Source organism: Dipodomys merriami, unplaced genomic scaffold (genome assembly GCF_024711535.1).
Source record: "Dipodomys merriami isolate MVZ:Mamm:240054 unplaced genomic scaffold, mDipMer1.0.p SCAF_1, whole genome shotgun sequence".
Lineage (NCBI taxonomy): Eukaryota > Metazoa > Chordata > Mammalia > Rodentia > Heteromyidae > Dipodomys > Dipodomys merriami.
The window spans coordinates 47,095,132-47,113,518 of record NW_027202270.1 but is presented as its reverse complement, the minus strand read 5'-3'; the positions used below and the strand labels follow the sequence as shown (position 1 = coordinate 47,113,518).

The 18,387-nt window shown below is 39.5% G+C and overlaps 1 protein-coding gene across 3 annotated transcripts in view; it reads right to left on the bottom strand.

Moving 5' to 3' along the window:
• Positions 1–18,387, bottom strand: part of Stk39 (serine/threonine kinase 39) — a 274,272-nt gene that overhangs the window by 143,849 nt on the left and 112,036 nt on the right. The gene's annotated exons all lie outside the window — the stretch shown is intronic.

Here is an 18,387-nt window from a genome sequence, read left to right as displayed (position 1 = left end):
TGGCTGCTTTCTACTGCATAACTGAATTTTTCAAAATCACCTTCAGCTGACTATTCTACCATTCATATCTATTTAGCATTACTGGCAGCACTTACAAAATATTTCCTTCTTTTTAAATAATCACTAATTAACTTTGTAAGTTAATTAGTCTGAGATGGAGATTTTTATCCTCAGCTCTTATTTTAAAATATTGTAAACTTTGCTTTTTTCCGATTCAAATCTCTGTATGGCTAACTTTACAATATGATGAATGGAGCCTATTAAAACCTTTAGGTCTTGAATCTTTAAAAAAGTTCTTCCTAACATGGTTTGCTGTAGGGAATGGTTTTGAAAGGTTTAGGAAATCTGTAGCTTCCAGGAAATATGTCTGACTTCACTTATAACATTCCTACTTGAAAGAACCTATCAGTCCTCAGTGACCTTAGCATAGACATCATTCCTCCAAGACATTAGTGCAAGGCAAGCACCATTTCTGTCTGTCAGCCTCAGTAAAGTACTTAAATGGGGAATGAGCTCAAACATTCATTATCAAGGAGTTGCCATCAAATAGTCTAGGCTCACTACTTGACCTTCAAAATATTGTTTTCACACCTATGTGGCTCCATTTAATGTAACACACAGACTACCCCCAAGAAATAGCAGGCCTTTCCTATGACTCATAGCCATGCTGAATAGAAAATAAACTACCTCCCTCCCAGGCAGCACATCACTGCTATTTACTCATGTCTCATGCCTTAATAATCTACTGACTAGGGAGAGCACTGTACCTGGTTCATAGTAACTACATCCTGTGATCCACACAATAGAAAATGTTTCTATTTCCCTACTTTGGGGAAATAGCCCAAGAATCCCTCCTTTCACAGTGATTCCTGCTCTTGTACCAACAATGGCATTGTTGATGAATCCAATTTGATGACAGTCAAACAAAACACTTCCAAGCCAACTGAATTTTAAATCTTCTCTGTCTAATTATAACACAACTGTTTCCACAACCCTGGTAAAAATTCTACCAGCTATACAATACACTTGCCAACTGAAATTATCCATCAGAAGCCTGTCCTTCCTAAAATGCATTCTAAAACCACTGAAACTCATTCACAATTGAGTCAAGAACGGCTGTTGAGAAGTCTCGGCCCCATGGTGCAGAGACTGTGTCCCACTTTCACAAGATGACATTTCCCTGTTCTCTCACTATAGTCAAGAAACAAAAGATTTGGGCTCTGTCAGAAATAAGAAATCTCTATCAAACTTGCTAACCATGTGAACACACCAGTATGCATGTTTAAAGTTATACTACAGGCATGACATTTCTGTTGCCTTGTCAGTTTTGAAGTGCTTCTGTGTAGCCCACTATCTACTCGAACTCTGTGTGATGCACGTGGCACTATACATCATGTTACAAGGAAAAGATACACAATTCACAAAAGCTAAATTTGATTACACACTTTTTCTCTGTGTTAAGCATCAACTTAAGTCTTAACAGGGTGAATCATTCAACATTCACTCAGTAATATGAGCACTATTACTTCCACACATATCACAGGTTAAAAACAAAAACAAAACAAGCTTTGAAGATGTTAAGTAACTTCTGCATTGCTGTCTTCATTCAGCAGAGGTACCATAACTGGGATCTAGAAACTTGAAATTCATTAATTCTTATGTTTTTCATCTCGCTTCAGCTTACGCAGTACTGAGACTGAACTCAGCTGCTTACTTGTGTCAAGCAAGCACTCTCCCACTTAACACACATGCCTCCAGTCCCTTTTCACATTGGCTATTTTCAATATAGGTTCTCATTTATGCACAGGTCTGTCTCAACTGCAATCCTACCACTTGCGTTTCCCTGCGTCACCATGGCCAGCCAATGAATGAGATAGAGTCTCCTGAACTTTTGTGCCCAGGCTGACCTCAAACTGTGATTAATCTTCATCTCCCTCCCAAGGAGCCAGGATTATAAATTTGAGCCATCACACTCAGCTAGCAGTATTAAAACAAAACAAAACAAAAGAAACCACATTGTGCCATGAGTCAAAAAACAGGAATCCAGGTATTAGACACCACTTAAAAATCCACTCCAGCTGGGGACCAGTGAATCACGCCTATTGTACTAGCTGTTCAGGAGGCTGAGATCTGAGGATTACGGTTCAAAGCCAGACCACACAGAAAAATCCAAAAGACTCTTATCTCTAATTAACCACCAAAATGCCCAAACTGGGCTGTGGCTCAAGTAGTGCACATGCACACCTGCGCGCGCACACACACGCACACACACACATACATGATATAACCCCTGTTTTCACTGTATTTGATGTTGTTATAATTTGTGGAGGGGAAGGGGGAAAACAAATAGTTTAAACAGGGATACAGGTGGACCCATTGCAACAATGAGACGTACAAGTTGTTATGTTGAAAACAAACTTCACAACTTTGGAGGGGGGGGGTTGGGTGGAGGGGCGGGGGGAGGATGGAAAGGGATGGGAAGGGGAAACAAAGGAGGAGGCTACAATGCTTGATAAGATATGTACTCATTATCTTGCCCATGTAATTGTAACCCTTCTGTACTGCATTTTCACAATAAAAAAAAAGAAAAGAAAAAAAAGTTCACTCTATAATCCAACCCCTATCCACAGAACTCACTCTCCTCTCAGCTCAATCCTCAGTCTTCCTTCCAGTGTGTTCTGGGCATGGCTGAACAGTTCTGAGACCACAGCTAGAGTATTCCCCAGTAAGTTCTCCAGGTCCTTTCATTCCCATATACTTTTCAGTTTATAAATCTTTCATATCTGAACCTCTCTTATGAGCTTCCATACTGATTCCCAACTCTCTCTTCATAGTCCAAACAGGAACTCTGGACCATTTTTCCTCCTACTCAGTCCTAGAAATGCCAAAGGCTCCTTCATCCATCTTGCCTGCTCAACACCTATGCTGTCAAACACCTTCCTAAATTCATGTAGATGGTGAAAATGAGTGCCTACATTAACAATGTCAGTATCATCAAAGCGCTATGGTGATAGATATGCCAACTTTAATAATGAATACAAGTTCCATTAATACCTTCTATTAATAGGAGTCAAGGTTTAAGGCGATATTACAGTTCTGGTAGGAATGGATAAAAAGGGAACACAGCTGACAAATAAGGCAATTTCAGTTATGACTACATAATCACAAGCAAGACGGTCCAATTTTCTGTATAGTGAACTTAACAATGTGGCTTCCTTCCAATACAAGAGTCAGAACACAAAGGTCTGTCTCAATCACTTTCATATCACAGTCAGGTAGCCAGCCTATTTAAGAGCCTGAGTCTTAACCTGCATGAGTTGTCTTTTTGTTACTCTAACAAATGCACAAGACATTATGTTGAAAAGCCAACTTTACAATTTGGGGTGGGGGGAGTATAGTTGTGGAGGGGGGAACGGATGATAGGGGAAAAACAAAGGAGGAGGTAACAATACTTGATAGGAAATGTACTCATTACCTTGCTCACATAACTGTAACCCCTCTGTACAGTATTTTTACAATAAAAAGCATATAAAAGTATTTAATAAGAAAGAAAAAGCCGAGATAATCAGCTCAGACAGAGAAAAGGGTTATTTCAGCCCAAGGTCAATTTGGCCCTGTCACCTTTGGAATTGTGTTAAGACAGCACATTGTATATAAGGTAGAGCTTTTCACCTCATGGCAGTCAGGAAAACAGACCAAGTCAAAGCAGAGAGTGGTGGAGTTCCTCATAGTTCCAGGGTACACCACTATGACCTAAAGACCTCCCAAGTTCTTCCTCTTAAAGGTTACTCTGCTTCCCAGTCATGCCACATGGTCCTTTGAGAAAACATTTCAGAAACATACTACATCATGGCCACCTCCCCAGACCTGCTGAAGGTGGACACTGGTCAGAGGCATGGGTATATATATATATATGCCCAGTACATTTCAAAACAGAACACTGACTATATTCCCAGTACATTTCAAAACAGAACACTGACTTGGGGGGCTAAATGTCGTTGAGGATGGGGGAGAGAACACTTCTGGATGATGTAAATTGAGGAAGAGGAGGAGGAGGAGGAGGAGGAGGAGGAGGAGGAGGAGGAGGAGGAGGAGGAGGAGGAGGAGGAGACAGAGAAATCACATCATAACACAGAAAATGGCTTTAGATATATCTGTTGCTGAAAACAGAACTTTGTCCTAACCAATAAATCCACTTTAACTGTTAACAATATGCTAAAGAAACTTTCTAATGGTAGCTTAAAATTCATCAGGAAATGAAGAAATCAGAAACCTTACAATTAAAGTAGCAATCAATAACAGTGTCCAAAACAAGCTTCAGTAGTTCAGAATCCTTAAGGAAACAAGACTATTGGCAGAAGAGCAAGAAGGAAGTTTTGCTCAAAGAGCAAGGGTTGTTATGCTCTGCAGACACAGGAAGAAAAAAAATGAAAGAGCAGGGTGACATTCACTAACCTTACACATTAATTTCCTTAAGAAAATAAAAGGCAAACCACATGTGGCATTTAAATACTTCCTTAGGCTCATTTGTATAATACAAGGTTCCCTCCTTACAAAATGTTCCCTGGCTCACAATGTGGGAAAGGAGGAAGAGAAGGCTAGAAGAAAAAGAAAGAGAAAAAAATCATTTTAGGAATCCTATTTTATGATATAGGAACTATATAAGCACTTGCTAAAAAACTGACACAGTACAATTTTATAGAACCCCTAGAAGTAAGCGAGGTGACAGAATCAAGGCTCAGAGGACATAGGTGACCTAAGTTCAAAGTCAGCCAAGAGGAAGTAAGGATGTAATCTTAAACAACAACAACAACAACGAAAGTATCATGGTAGGCAATGATTCAGCAAAAAGGGAGAGGGGGGAACAAATGTACTGGACTTTCCAGAGTTACAAATGGTGAAGATCACAGGAGATGTAAATCAGTATAATGGTGTGTAACCAAGGCACATGAAATGAGACAGTGTAGCCCCACAATGTGGACGCTGGTTGTGCCTGGTACATGGGGTGGCACAAATGATCTACAAGAAACCTCCAGAATGATCACTAGAAACACAGGAGCCATGGGTGATGAGAATAGCTGGATTGTTACGTTCAAACTAGCAGCTGCTTCACCAAGTGTCTCTGCTGAACAGAAGGAACACATGCACACTCAGCCCCCATATTTTTCCATGGACAGGCTAAAGAATACCACCTCTGGCTGCCTGTGGCCCTTTGCTAATGCCCTTAGTGCCCTAGGGTTCAGGACCACAAGGGGGGTCCATACAGCTTCTGTGTAGGCTGAATTCTAATCTTTCCTATGGATACTCTTAAGTCATCAGGTTGCAAAACTACCTGTAGATCTGGAGATTCTCTCAATAAAAAGGACTACAATTTCAGGTACCCTTTCAAATTTGGGTTAAAGGTTGAAGTTCGTATTTCTTAGCTGTATTACTTCTTAGTAAGTTATACAGAGACTCCATTATTTTGTTCACATCTATGAGAAAAAAAGCACATGAATCAGATACTTACATGAATCTGTCAGTGGCAAGTCAAAGGGACATGTGAAAGAAAAAGAATTTTTAATCAAAGCAACCTGAAGAGGTTTGCTTTTAATTTGTTTTAAAACTACTGAATTTCAAAGCTTTAAAATACTATTTTAAAATTCTGGATTTAATTTTTATATTTTTAACGTGTAACCCTAAATCCCTGTTAAAAGCAATCACATTTGATTAATCCAAACAAGCGGAGTCCCCTGACTGTTGGTGGGGTTTTATTGAGTGTGCACTTTCCTTGTGACTGACCACCAGCTGAGGACAGAGGACAAGGCACCTTTGCTTTGGTTCCTTGGTGACGTCTTTCTGTCCTCACATTGCCTAAGAATGCCATTATTCTCATATCTTTCTCCTTCCCTCCTCCAAAATGTCATACTCATTTAAAAGATTTACAGGACCATGATATAAAATTTAAAATTACTTCTCCTAAAGAGTAGATAAGTAGTAAGTAAGCTAAAATTAGACAGCACTAAAATTAATTTAAGTCTAGTTTGGGAATACCTTAATAATTAAACATGGCTCCAGGTACTAGGAAAATGGTATGTGCATCCTGGTGACAGAAGAATCTGACAATAGGCGCTAAATGCTGCCAAACAATACACAGTGTAGAATTCACCTTGACTAGTTAACAAAATGCAATGTTTCTATTTTAGGAGAAAGTGGCAGAGGTGAATCAAGCTAACCAGCTTGCCCAGGACTCTTACACAAGTTAGAGATGCAGAAGGACTACAGATCATCTACATCCTGAGACTAGATGTGAAACTCCAGGACTGGCCACCAACTAAAGGGCCTTGTTCTCCTTAAGACTTAAGGTAGGGCAGAGGATGTAGCTCAGTGGCAGATCACTTGTTTATCATGTTCTAAGGCCCTCAGAATTGCAACATCAACAACAACAACACCCCCCCCCACACACACACATAAAGGATTCAAAGTTAAAAGTAGACTTCCATTATGTCTCTTTTCTTCTCACATCAATGCCCCCGAGGATATCATTAAGACTCCATTTTGCTTCCCAAGCTTCAGTTCAAAAGACCATCACTAATTAACAAGATGGTGCTATGCAATGGGAACACCATCCGATTCCCACAGAGCTCAGAGGTCACTTCAATAGGTGAAGAAATAAACTAACAAATGACACAGAAGCATTGATGAGGGGTGCAGAGAGAGCTGGGAAAGACACACATGTTCTGTCAAGCCTGGAAAGATGAAAGTCCAAGGACAGGCCTTAGAAACAGAAAGATCAGTATAGATGCCTTGATGGAAAATTTCATGGGGGACTTCTAACATACTGATAGGAAAGCAGAATCAGAAATTCTGTAAAGGGTTTTCAAAAGGTGCATTGATGGGTGGTAAAGTTGCAATCAGAGTACACAATCGCTGGGAGCCTTGTGTAGTGCCTGCCCTCCAAGTGCCATAGGCCTCATTCTCCTGAACAGCAGGAGCCACCATTGTATCCTGTTATAGACGAGAAGACATCAGAGGGTTTGCAACCAAGGAGAAGAGTGAGCCGCCATATAGGGTTTGATAAGATTGAAAAGGCAATGTACTAACAATATTTCATGTTGCGTGTTTGCTTGTTTGTTTGTTTTCTGCAACTCCAGCCTAGTTCCTTTCCATCCCTGGAGGCCTGTCTACTTTCAGAAGAAATGGTAAATAAGGATCTAAGGTTGCTGAGAGACCACACATATGGCAGTCAGGTGCTGGTGGTTACCTAGGATGCATGGAGTGCTAGTCAGACTTATCATCATGACAGAACATCTGTCAGAAATAACCTATGGGCAGGAGAATCATTTTGGATCACACTGTCAGAGGTTTCCTGCTATCATGGCAGGTTAGCGAAACAAGTTATATCAGGAAAGGTAGGAAACAGGGAGGGAGGGGGGGAGGGGGGGGACATCAGTACTACCTGTTTTTCTCTGTTGTCTCCTTTGAGTCCATCCCTGCCCCAGATGATGGGACGGTGATGCCCATCAGGGCAGGTCTTCCCCCTCTTCATTAATTTTCTCTAGAAACCCCACACAGACACACCTGAAGGAGTACTTTACTAATCTCCCAAGTGTTTCTTGATCCAATCAAGTTGACAATCAACATGAGCCATTATATCCAGGGACTGTGGCAAGGACAAGTGGGAAGAAGAAGGAGCAGTCTGGGGACTCTTCTCAGCACGTGTATGAAAATAAAGTAGAGACAAACTAGCTCATGTACACAAGTGTTTTAAAAAAGTCAGCACCTTTCAGGCAAAATATACAGATCTCAAACATGTCACTCTAAATATACCTCACACATGTCACGGGATATAAAAGTAAGCCACTGAGTCCTGCAATAATACTTCCAATAACAGAGAACAAGCAGCTCTCTATGAAGCTGTTTAAAAAAACACAAACAACATTTCCTTGTTTTCCTTTACTGAGACTTAAACTCAGGTCTTCATGGTTACTCATAGCTGATGCTCTACCACTGAGCATAACTGCTGATCAACTATTTACTAGTTAAGTAGAGATGGAATCTCAAAGGCTTTGATATTTCCTAAGTGTATATTTTTAGCTACCAAACAAAAGTAAAGGAGCACTATTCAAAATATGGTTTCGGTTTGGTTTGGGTTTTATTGTTTTTTGAATCTCAGTTCACCTACTGCATAGAAATTAGTTCTGTATACACTCTGAAAACATTACAGGATAGAATAGGAGAAACCCTTCTTAATAGAGACCCAGAAACAAAACAAATCAAAGAAAGGCTGGACAAATGGGATTATATAAAATTGCAGAGCTTCTGCATGGCAAAGGACATAGCTAGCAAGATAATAGAAAGCCCACAGATTGGGAGAAGATCTTCATTAGTCATACAATGGACAAGGATCTCATATCCAAAATATACCTAGAACTCAAAAAATTAAATCCCCCAACAACAAATCCTCAAAGAAACAACTGCCCAAGAAATAAGTAGGCAAAAGACTTAAAGAGAAACTTCTCTGCAGAGGAAAAAAGATGGCCAATAGATACATGAAGAAATGCTCAACGTCTCTAGCCATAAAAGAAATGCAAATCAAAACAACATTGAGATATCACCTCACCCCAGTTAGAATGGCTATAATCAAGAACTCTAATAACAACAGATGCTGGAGGGGATGTGGACAGAAGGGAACCCTACTGCATTGTGGTGGGAGTGTAAACTTGTTCAACCACTTTGGAAAGTAGTATGGAGGTTCTTCAAAAGACTCCACAAAGAGCTCCCCTAGGACCCAGCAATCCCACTTTTGGGCATTTACCCAAATGATCACAAACAAGACTATACTAAAGCTACCAGCTCAACTATGTTTATTGCAGCATTATTTACCATAGCTAAGATATGGAAGCAACCCAGATGCTCCTCAGTAGATGAATGGATCAAGAAAATGTGGCATATATACACAACGGAATTCTATGCTTCTATCAGAAATAATGACATTGTCTTATTTGTTAGGAAATGCAAAGACTTGGAAAAAATTATATTAAGTGAAGTAAGCCAGGCCCAAAGAAACATAGATCCCATGGTTTCCCTTATTTGCAATAACTAGTCTATGTCTGAGACAAGCAGAAACGGTCAGATAAGTTGATGTTAGATGAAATGAACCCCAAGATAAGTATTCAAATGTTTTTTTTTCTTTCTGGCTATTGTTTCTAACATATTTATAAGTATTTCTTTGTTGTTTTGTATGTCCCTCCCCCCAGTATAACCCCTGTTTTCACTGTATTTGATGTTGGTATAATTTGTGGAGGGGAAGGGAATAAACAAATTGTTTAAATAGGGATACAGGTGGACCCATTGCAACAATGAGATGTACAAGACGCTATGTTGAAAAACACACTTTACAACTTTGGCGTGGGTGGGGAGGGGGGGAAGAGATGGGAAGGGATGAGAAGGGGAAACTAAGGAGGAGGCAACAATGCTTGATAAGAAATGTACTCCTTACCTTGCTCGTGTAATTGTAACCCCTCTGTATGGTATTTTCACACACAAAAAAAATTCAAAAAAAATAAAGAAATTAGTTCTGTATGATGTTTTCTCTCCTTGTCCTTTCCTCTGCTACCACATATGTGAATTCAACCCCAGCATGATCATCAACCGTAGACAGAGTAGAAAGAAAGAAATCTGTAGCAGCAAAGATTGTTTCTTCTTCTTCTTCTTCTTCTTCTTCTTCTTATTATTATTATTATTATTATTATTATTATTATTATTATTATTATTGTGAAAATACCATACAGAGGGGTTACAATTACATGGGCAAGATAATGAGTACATTTCTTATCAAGCGTTGTTGCCTCCTCCTTTGTTTCCCCTTCCCATCCCTTCCCATACCCCCCCTGCCCCTCCACCCCATCCTTCTCCCCACCAAAGTTGTAAAGTTCATTTTTCGACATAAGGACTTGTACATCTCATTGTTGCAAAAGGATTTTACAGACAAGTAAGCAATTCCTGTGGAGTCTGAAATAAACTATTCTCATAGCACCACCTAGCGACCAAAAGCTCTGTTCTGACAAAGAAATGCTATATTCTAAACTGACTAAAACTCAACACATTTAAGAGGGGTAGGATAGGGCTGAGGACAGAAGGGTAGATGAATGAAGAGAAGAAAGGGGTGGGAGAATGCTGTTAAAATTTCAATGTATCTCCTACAAAATTTAAGAAAGTGAGGGAAGAGGTGGGTTGGGAAGAATGGGTGAGACAGTTGTAAAAGGATGATATTGATCAAGATGCACCGTTTGCATAAACTGCTTTGCAGTTTATGCAACTCCTTTACACAGCTACTTAAAAATGCTAAAGATATTTTTAAAGCACACACTTACAGCATAAATGGATTACACTCTGAGAACACCTATCTGAGTTACAGTCCCAGTTAAACCAATACATTTAATCTCCCTGACCCTCTGCTCCAACAGCAAAACAAGAAAAAACAACACCGTCAACCACCACTACTGCCTCACTATGAGCATACCTTGGCTCCTCAGTAAGATGTATGGCCAACACATGTAACTGTTCTAAACAAGAGGCTGTAAGAGGAACCCAGCTGTAAGAGGACTGGACCCCTGGTCCCGCTGGAATCATCAGGGGTATTCTACACTAGATCAGGAGGTGTGGTAGTTATTGTGCAAGATTGGTTTACCCTTCCTTCAATTAAAAAACCCTCTTTCTCCCTCCTACTTCTCTTTACCTAGCTCTAAGGGGAACCATAGACATAGAAAAAAAAAACAACTCTGAAAATCACCTGCCACCACACACATTCATTTGGTAATACTCAAACTGCATGAATGTGGTCACTACATACTGGAAGCTCGCCAATCCCATGGTCAAAACTGAGACTTCTAATTTTAACATGAATTATGTAAAATACATTAAAAGTGTAATACATTGATATTGTAAATGAAAGTGTTAAATGATGAAATTACTTTTTAAAAAACACACTTCAAATTCCATGACCAAGAAAATAACACCCAAACTGACAAATGAACCTAGTATCTATAAGTAGTTCAGTAGCCACCTTAAAATACTTCTATTCTCTCTAGTATAAATCCAATACCTTCCAAAAGCCAAAGCTTAAGCTTGGATTAAGTAAAATTCCTTGCTGCCCTCTACTGGCACAGTTGGAGAAAATAAAGTCTATCTGCCAAAGCATTAGAAATTTCTTTTCTGGTTTCTTGATCATATACAACCTTCCACATCTTATATTTATAAATCTTATAAATCTCGAAAGCAGTTTTGCAGACATTCAGGAGTGCTTCCCTGCTTCATCAAGTAATGGGAAAATGTCAACAGTAGTGAACTTGGCAGGTGACTTTGGTGCCTGCCACTATATATGGCCATGTACGGGGCCTTAATCAAGGGCCATCCTTCCTGGGGTTCCATTTTCATGTCTGCAAATTGAAGCTGGAGCTTTTTTTTTTTTTTTTTTTTTTTTATTTGAGAACATACTGTACAGAGGGGCTACAATTACATGGGCAGGATAATGCATACATTTCTTACCAAGCATTGCAGCCTCCTCCTTTGTTTACCCTTCACCTCCCCCCACCCAATTATACTCCCCTCCCCCCCCTCCGACATTGTAAAGCTGGTTTTGACATGACATTTTGTACTTCTCATTGTTGCAACAGGTCCACCTGAATCCTTAAACGACTTGTTTGCCCCCATCTCCTCCACATGTTATACTGACATCAAATATAGTGAAAGCGGAGGTTACACTGTGGGGGAGGGACATACAAAGCAACAAAGAAATAATCTTATAAATGCGTTAGAAACATATGCATGAAAGAAACGAAAACATTAAAATACATATTTAAGGGTTCATTTTCCTAACATCACATTATCTGACCTTTTCCGCTTGACTCATACCTATACTAGATATTGCAAATAAGGGAAACCATGAGACCTATGCTTCTTTGGGCCTGGCTTACTTCACTTAATATAATTTTTTCCAAGCCTTTCCATTTCCTAACAAATGGGGAAATGTCATTCTTTCTGATGGAGGCATAGAATTCCATTGTGTATATATACCACATTTTCTTGATCCATTCATCTACTGAGGGGCATCTGGGTTGTTTCCATATCTTAGCTATGGTAAATAATGCTGCAATAAACATAGTTGTGCTGGTAGCTTTAGTGTGGTCTTGTTTGTAAACATTTGGGTATATGCCCAAAAGTGGGATTGCTGGATCATAGGGGAGATCTATGTGAAGTCTTTTGAGGAACCTCCATACTGCTTTCCAAAGTGGTTGAACAAGTTTACATTCAAGCTGGAGCTTTTTATGACTTTTGCAATGACATAACAAAACTTTAATAATGAGAATTACATATTCATTATTATGTTTCTATTTTAAAATAATAAAATTGATTACAATGAAGACAACATCCCTTTGTTCAGTATTTTGTCTTTACCACGGTGTTATATACTTCCTTTGAATAATTTTTCCTCCCAGATACAGGTAGGTATTACCTTTGACCCTTTTTGTTCACAAATATCCCACCCCTCCCCACCTATTCACTCCATTTTGGATCTGATGATTCTTGTCTACTCCTACTTCATCCTCCTGAGGTATAATGGAAGAAAGAGCACAGAAGCAGAAATAGGAAGGGATTCACTCCTGCCTCTTACTGGCTATAAGACCACCTCTCACACATTCATCTGCTAAGGTTCAACAATAATATCCGCCCTCCATTTTCTCAACAAATAAGAAAACAAGAATTGGGGCTTGGGAAGTGGTTCAAATAATGGAGTACTGTCTATCATGCAGAAAGTGGTTCAGTATCTAATACTGAAAAATATTAAAAATAAAAGTGTGACAATTGCAAAGGAAGAGAGATTTTTCTAGACTAAAGAAGACTACAGGAGATATAGTAACTAAGTAATTTTGGATTTGTTCCCGTGGAGAAATGGACATATTACTAAAATTTTATTAAAATCTAAGAACTAAGCACCAGTTAATTTCATGCTTTTGCTCACTGTATTGCTATTGTGCATGAGACTGTCTGTGGGGGGGGGGGGGGAACACACATGAAGTGTGTTTAGAAGTAAAAGGTACTTTCAGCAACTTTAAAATGTCTCAAAAGAGAGAGAAATATATAAAGAAACTCCTACTATTAACTCACTGTGTTCGTCTGAAATTATTTTAAAATAAAAACTAAATTCCCTAGCCAGATGCTGATGGCTCATACCTGTAGTCCTAACTACTCAGGAGGCTGAGATCTGAAGATCTCAGTTCGAAGCCAGACCAAGCAGAAAAGTCCACATGAGACTCTTTTCTCCAATTAACCACTCAAAAACCAGACGTGGCCCTATGGCTCAAGTAGTAGCCTTAGCCTTGAGCACAAAGAAGCTCAAGTCCCTGAGTTCAAGCCCCATAACCGACCCCCCCCCAAAAAAAACCCTAAAAACACATAGAATGAGCTATTAGGGTACTATACTAAATAAATATTTTTACCTTTTGATTTCTGAGTACATAATAGGAGCAAGGAGGGCCAACAGCCTTGGGTCTTAAAATGTGAGAAATTCTGAGGCCCCAAATAATGTCTTAATCTTCCTAATTCTCACAGTTTATATGGAATTTTTAACTTTTTAGTTGCATAATTAATGTTTTAAAAAAAGCAAAACCTGGAGTGGCTTCATGCCAATAATCTTATAATCATAGCTATTCAGGAAGTTGAGATCTGAGAATTTCAGTTCCTCCCTTCCCTGCCAAAAATCTAAAAGACTCATGTCTAATTAACCAGGAAAAAGTCAAAACTGGAGATATGGTAGACCACCAGCCTATGAATGAAAAAGCTGAAAGCAAAATGCCCTGAGTTCAAACCCTAGTACCAGCATTATAAAGAAAAGCAAGCAAATTTCCTCCAGCAATTCTACTTCCCATAGAAACATAGGCAATCACGGTGAGAACTGTGTGTTATATTTCCTCACATCATCCCTTTTCCTCCCAGCAGGTTCTTTGGCGAGGGACTGGCCTTTAGAGACATTTCTGTAGCTCCTTGCCCTTGGTCCTGCAATACGTGGATTTTAGGAAATCATAGAAAAGTATGAGTGAGAATGTGGAGACTCAGGGTTCTTATCACCTCAGCCAGGTCTGAGAATTAAGTGTTGCTAAGAAGATGCACATAGCCCTATAGATATACATTCAATTTTAACAGAATGATTGAGATGCCCTTCCCCCATCCAGCCAATCTAGTAGAGGATGAAGCACCATTCAGTTAAGCATTCGAACGCCCCCAAAATGACTGGAAGACGCCCCTGGAGAGCCACATGCAAGACAGTACAGTCTGTGAAGCCTTTCTTTCTCATACACAAGGAAGTTCAATAGGTCCACTATTCTCTAGGACTGTCATTAGTATATTCTCCCTTAGTATAGACAGAGCCTCCTGGGGTTCATAAATACCCAGTCAGATCTCTCATTACCCTTCCCCATTTGTATTTTACAGACAAAAAATTACGCCAAAGGAAATCAAGATGCCTCCTAAACAACACTGTCAGCAAAGGAACCCAGAATGGACCAACATGCCCTACAGCAAGAAAGTATCTCTGATTTCTGCAAATTATCACACACAGAAACCAATCATCATTAATAAAGAGCCACAGTGGTCTTCCTTCCACACCCAGAATCAATCTGAATGAAGACAAGATCTTGCCTATCCTATGGAACCAAGTAGGTCTCAACCAATGGCATCACAGTCTACCAGACACTATGTGACAGGCTTTAAGCAATCTTTGCAAAAGAATAGTACCAATGAGCCAAAGGACTTTCTGAGAACTATTACAGGACCAGCCCTGACTGTGTTAAATATGAACTTGACTCACATTAAAAAAAGGGGGGGCGGAGAGAATGGCACCAGTGGCTCTCACCTGTAATCCTAGCTACTCAGGGAGCTGAGATGTAAAAATCACAGTTCAAAGCCCAGGAAGGGAAGTCCATGAGACTCTTATCTCCAATTAACCACCGGAAAACTAGAAATGGCACTACAGCACAAAGTGGTAGAATGCTAGCCTTGAGCAAGAAAGCTGAGGGACAGTACTCAGGCCCTGAGTTCAAGTCCCACGACCCACAACAACAACAACGGCAAAAACACAGTAATTCTGGATACTATAAGGAAAGAGAGGAAAAATTACATTTATGAGAACAAATTTAATTTTGGAGGAGGCCATCTTGTTACTGGCATATATTATACAATACATAGTAAGAGTTTCATCATGACATTTCATACATGAATATAATATACTTCTGTGATGATCCCCCCAAAAGAATATAAAATGTAAAATTAGAAACTACAGAACAAAATTATTTATTTTTAAGAATAAGGTAGGCTCTCCCTGTAGAAAACAAAACATAACAATAACTCAGGCAAGTCATTGAAAGGAGAAATTCCAAAGATAAAGGCTTGAAGTAAATTAGTGAGTTAAGTGGCGGGTTACTGGAATTCAGAAAGTAGTAGTAAAACAATCAGTATCTGCCATAGGCACTCTCCAGGCCAGAGGAGAGCAGAAAGCTGCCCCTTTTACTATAACTACTAGGTTCGAGAAAACAGAAACACTGGCCCCCAAACCAGGAATTGCCCATTGCTTAAAGGTTAAGAAATTGTTACAGGGGTATTTGTGGTTTTAATTGTTTCAGGAATGTTTTTGATTTATGCACATGCAAAATTACTGCCAAGTTCTGCTTCTGTGCGCCAGCTTGCTTGCATCTGCTCTAATTTTTTGCCTTTATAAATCCTGATCTATTTGAGTTCGAGGCTCACTCCAAGTTGAGTTAGTCCTGGCTGGTCAATTGAATAAACTCCACCTTTTAAGCTACTGGTCAGCATCCGTGACTTTGTCCAGGGGGGGTCAGTCCACTTCACTTTGATCATATTTACCTCCTCCAACCAATCAAGTTAACATGGTTACCAAAATGTCCAAGAGCTAAACAAAAGGTCCAGTTGTTATTTAAACGTTAGTCTGTCAAGGGATTGTGTGTTTCTGTTTGAAAAACAACAAATTGAAGGGGCAAAAACATCAATGTACCTACACCAACAAGTAGCCTCTGAATGCCAAATACGTACCACAGAAACCAGAGAAAAATTAACCAGAAAACAGAATAGTAAAAGGGAAAGCAAGAAGCCAAGGACCATCCACAAACAGAAGTTAGAGGGCAAAAAATATGGCAACATATGGAAGACCCCTGTAGTAACTTAGAGAGAGTTAAACACTGTAAAAAGGAAGGACATGTTAAGCTATCACTAAAGGTTTTCACTGTACATTATAACTAAAATAACATTGAATTCCTCTGGTCAACTCTGCATGAGAAGTTTCTAATAAGCAACATCATTGTTGCTTACCAATATCGCAAGGGAAGGGAAAGAGGAAGTTGTCCACTATTAACAGGAATCCTAGGCACAAATGTATAAACAGGCATCTGGGGAGTTAAAGTGAGTTAAAATACAGTTTCGAATGACCTTTCTTTGGTATTCCCAGGCACATGTGATCATGTAGCCAGTAACCATTTCTAGGCACATGCTATGAAGATGAACAACATTATGATTACATAGTTCTAAGCAGTCAACCTATCAACAAACAAATCTACAGGTAAATGGCAGAGTACACCTGATAACCAAAGTGTAGTTTAAAATGAAATGTACAACAAAAGAATTTCATACCTCCAGAGAACATTCTGGGTGGGGGGGGGTTCAGTCTCCTCCACCATGCTTAAAGAATTACATTATATTCTCCCATCAGCCTTCTGAGGGATGCTAAAGTGTGCAGCAATTTTCCAGGTAAGGAATGGATAACAAAACAAGGCTTAAGATGAAGTACAAATCAAGGACCCAAGAGCTGGGTGTGGTAGATCATGTCTCTAATTCCATCACTAGGAGACTGAAGCAGGAAGGTTGTAAATTTAGGCCAGCCTGGGTTACAGAAATGTGTGTGTGTGTGTGTAAAAGAAGAGGGTAATTTATAGAAAAAAAAAAAGTAATGCTGTATAGAAAGAGAAACAGGTGAGGAGCCGGGCAGACACGGTGGGCAGAAGGAGGGATCGTATGCAATCCCAATGTGCTAAAGCTAGCAGATTCCAGAAGCAATGCAGAGCCCAGGACCATCCGATTGGAGAGGTAAGGTAAATGACCACAGGTTACTAGTAGGCCACTGAAAAAGAAACTGGAGGTGTGAAGCTGAAGCTCTGGAAAGAAAGTAGAGCTGGAAGACTCCTCTAGCCATTAGAAACAAATGACAAGATGAGAATAGATGAGACTCCCAGGAAAGAGGTAGAGACCAAAGGAAAAATAAATAGTCCTTCACAGATGCTTACTACAGAAGCCAACAGTTGTGAAACAGCTTTTTGTCAGGGTGACTAACATTTGAGGCATCAGATCAAAAGAAGGTTTAGACTCTAGCACCCCACGGAATGCTATCTGGTACCCCCTGAAAATCCACTAGGTCTCAAACTTTGGTCTCCTAGTCTATAACCTGTTGTATTAAATGAAAGCTATCTCTTCTTTGCACTGCCTCTTCAAATGACCATTAGTCCAACTGTCCATGTTCCCTCAGGGATATCTAGCAGGGCAAAAACTCCAAAGTAAACTAAATAATGTCCTCCTAAACCCAGAAACCGGCTAGCCCCTAGAATTCTGCTGGCCATGAGAGAAGTGCAGATATTGGCACAGAGTAGGCCCCCTTCTTTGACATCTGCTTTAAAATCTGCTTAGAACAATTCTAAGGTATCAGCTAAATGTATTTGCTGAAGAACGTTTTAGAAAAGGCAACATCTTGAAATAAACATCATGAGTTCAACCTGGGTATAATAAGCTACAATCTCCACTGGACATTTGTCAGTTTTATTTACAGCACACACCACTCAGATTCACTCTAGCTGCAAAGAGACAGACAGAGCGAGAGAGAGAGAGAGAGAGAGAGAGTGCTAACGGGAAAACTTTCCTTTCTAAACCTATGACTATATACATGTTAATTATAAATATGCAGTGTAATTTTTAAAATCAAACTGAATCAAATTAATGGGTACATTTTGCTAGGTTTCACATCATAATGAAATATATAGTGAAAATAAATAAAGCTCTGGGACAATGTAATAAATACACTCACCCATACATAGCATTTAAAAAAATCTTTAGCCTAGAATGGAAAATTTGTCAGGTAATCATTAACTTACTTTTTTTTTTTTAAAGCAGACAAAAAGGACCACGGATCTTTTATGAGGAAAGAATTGTATCCCACAGATACTTACACAACCATGACAAAACATAAGTTTTTCATTTTCATGATTTCAAACTGTTTGAAACTAGGGCTTGAAAGTATGGCTCAAAATGGAAGAGCATCTGCCCAGAGTTTCCCCCACCAATGCTGCCCCC